Source organism: Rhinoderma darwinii, chromosome 11 (genome assembly GCF_050947455.1).
Source record: "Rhinoderma darwinii isolate aRhiDar2 chromosome 11, aRhiDar2.hap1, whole genome shotgun sequence".
Classification (NCBI taxonomy): domain Eukaryota; kingdom Metazoa; phylum Chordata; class Amphibia; order Anura; family Rhinodermatidae; genus Rhinoderma; species Rhinoderma darwinii.
In genome coordinates this window covers 38,464,864-38,468,348 of record NC_134697.1, presented here as the reverse complement: position 1 = coordinate 38,468,348, position 3,485 = coordinate 38,464,864, and positions in this window count along the sequence as shown.

The following is a 3,485-nucleotide window of genomic DNA, read 5'->3' as shown; positions in this document are numbered from 1 at the left end:
CCTTTGGGTAGTTTTCTTCTTCCTTCAGATACTATCCGCAGTGACAACACTCATACCTTCAGTATAGAGGGTGTTTGCTTGTTGTGCCTCTCCTCCCATTTGCCCTCCATGTGAGGCCCAAGTTATTGCCATATTAATGGACATGTGGGAGGGCTTAGATTGTGAATGATAAAGACTTGGACCATAAACTATCAATTTAGGAATTTCACTATAGCTCTCTATCCCTCTTAGGTTACACTTTATCATATTCAGTGTATCAATTGATAAAGTACAACATACCTACAGCCAGAGAGTGAATAATATTGCCGGAATTTAGTTAAAGCTAATACAAAACAAATATTGTAATTGTTTTTCTTTGCTTAAAGCATGTTTTACATGGCCCTTCATGTAGTCAACAGCCGAGGGCCTTGGAGTAGTTGAGATCTAATGAAAATGTCCAATCTGTTATAATTAAAAATGTTAATATTAACAGAGGACACATTAAGTGTAGCTATGTGGAACCACGGGAGATTAGAAAAATGGGAAAAAATAGAAGGAAGTATCCAGAGGTCAGGAAAACAAAGTACTAACCTACTGAGTACAAAACATATTGTACTAAATAATCAGAAATGTACATTAATGTATCAGTAGTTTAGTATTTGTGACATATAGAGTGAAAAAATTCTGTTCCTTCCAAAACAAACAAACAAAAATAGTAGAAGACAATTGTGCATTTAATGGGCAACTAAACATTCAACAAACTTCTGACATGTCATAGTGACATGTACGAAGTTTTGATGTGTGGGTCCGAACACTGAGACCCCCACCAATCGCTAAAACAAAGTGGCAGAAGTGCCCGTGTGAGCGCTGAGCAGCTTAGTTTCTGCTTGGCTTTTTCCGGACAGCCGATGTATCAGAGTACAGGCTCATAGACTTTCTATTGAGTCCGTACACTGCTACATTGATTAGCGGAAAAAGCCGAGCAGAAACGAAGCGGCTCAGCGCTCAAACGAGCACTTCTTCATTTTCGTGATCAGTCTCAGTGCTCGGACCCCCACTAATCAAAACTTCTGACATGAGAAGTTTGTTAAACGTTTAATTACTCTTTAGAGTAAAAAAAAAAAAATCTGCCACCAATGTTTACAAGTTTATAAATGTGGGTGGGACTGCAACGTGATTGACAGCTCCTATGTTAAGACACAGTCCTGTGCTCGGAGATCAATTCACATAGCATAAAGCGACATCATCATATCCTTCTATAATTGTTTGTGAAGATGATGATGAACGAAAATTTGCAGATCTAGAACATAGTTTACATTGAAAACATTTATTCATAATTGCTATCTATTAATCTTAAAGGGGTTCTCCGGGACATAACATTGATGGGCTATCCTTAGGTTTCTAATATTTGACTTTGTAGAATTTGTTGCAAAGAAAACGTAGATCTAAGATGATTGCCAACCATCCATAAAGTAACGGACAGTCCGGAAAAAAAGGAGGTGACTATATTCCACTATCTGTAAAGGTAAAGGGTAAAAATGAATGTGTCCTTTTGAAGCTGGAGAAGCTTGTACAGGTTATTGTGACAGTAATAATCATCATTTTATAGTTCACAGTAAATGTTGCCAATGTGATCATATCATTATCTGAACAATAGACTAATATCACTTATAATCTTTATCATTCATTTTGGTTTTCCAATTTGCCCATAAAAAATGTTGGCTGTCCGTGATTTTTGGATAAGATATCCGAAAAAAATAAAAATAATAATTAGGTTGGCAATCCAGATCCTAGAACATGCTTATAATACATATTATTTATTTAATCTACCAGATTACCTGTATGGCTATATAAAAAAGTTTTATGGCCAATTATAAGTCCCTTGGCATGCCAATTGGGAGCTGAAATGAGCCATATAAACAAATGCACCTTCTCTCCCTTAACTGTGCTCCCTTGGCCATTAAATCGGCCCCCTGGGTCACATGACTTCCTTTGTGTCTCATTACATTACATGGAGTTAAAGGGGTTGTCCAGGTTGGGGGCTGTTTTTTATACTGATGACCTATCCACAGGATAGGTCATCAATATATGATCGGTGGGAGTCCGACATCTGGACCCCGCACCGATCAGCTGTTCCGGCTGCCTCTGGGTGCTGGAAGGGGTCGGACCACCACTGATCATATACTGATGACCTATTCTGTGGATAGGTCATCAGTATAAAAAAAATCCCCCAACCTGGACAACCCCTTGAATGAGAAAATGTTGCCCCCACTAAGAGGTTATTAGGAGCTTACTTCATCGTTTTTATACTTCAGACTCAATAATAACACATTATCCAGTAAGCACAACATTATGGAACATAATTTATTATTTTTAGGGTAGATATTTATTTCAAGTAAAATGAGTCTACTCTATATGGAAATAGAGAGCGTTACAAATGACTGTGATTAATAATCTCAGGCTAAGTTCACACTACCGTTAGTATATGTTTACCTTTCTTCCGTGAGAGGAAGAGAGGATCGAAAGATTAAACGGAAAGCAATGGTTCCGTTAGAATTACCATTGATTTCAATGGTAATTCTTTTGTTTCAGTTGCTTTCCGTTTGTCTCCGTTCGCTACGTTTCCATTTTTTTTTTTTGAATGGAAACAAAAGTGCAGTCTGCATAACTTTTGTTACTGTTCAAAAAAATGGAAACCTAGCGAACGGAGACAAACGGAAAGCAACTGATACAAAAGAATTTACATTGAAATCAATGGCAATTCTAACGGAACCATTGCTTTCCATTTAATCTCTCGATCCTCTCTTCCTCGGATGAAAGAAAGGTAAACTTATAGTAACGCTAGTGTGAAAGAAGCCACAGCTGTCCAGAAGGATTAGAATAGGATCATATTTAGGTTTAGCTGTCCGTATGTAATTACACACTTCGACACAGTATCATTAAAGTTAATTGTATCTCGTGTATTTCTTATCTTGCTATTTATTTTATTTACGAGTATTGGAAATCTTTAGCTATAGGGTTGTGTCATCTCATTTTATACAGTAACATCCACTACTTCTATATGTGTTTGGGTGAAAGTGTGCATGGAAATAATAATTTCTTTTTTTTGGTGCAGTTTCCAAAACAGAAACTGAGCATGTAAATGTAGCAGATTCAGTTACCATGATGGACTTTTACTAACAAACATTCTGCACATTACAAAACAATTACCCTATACAAACAGAAGTGTTGAGTAACACATCTAGTAAACAAGACTAATCACAAACAAGCAACGATTTACAACAATCACGTATAAAAGGTTAAAGTTCGCTTACACCCGTTTTCTCCACTGTAACACCTGCACAATGAGTGCTCCTCTCCTTTGTACATTTGGATGTACATGTCCATCTCAACGGGCAGGGGTTTAAGGCATTTAATTGTACTGGTGCAGTCTGAACTTTACAGCCAAACTCCCACAGTAATGGCCAGGGTTAGAGCTTTCTCAGATTAAACCCATTAAACCCTTT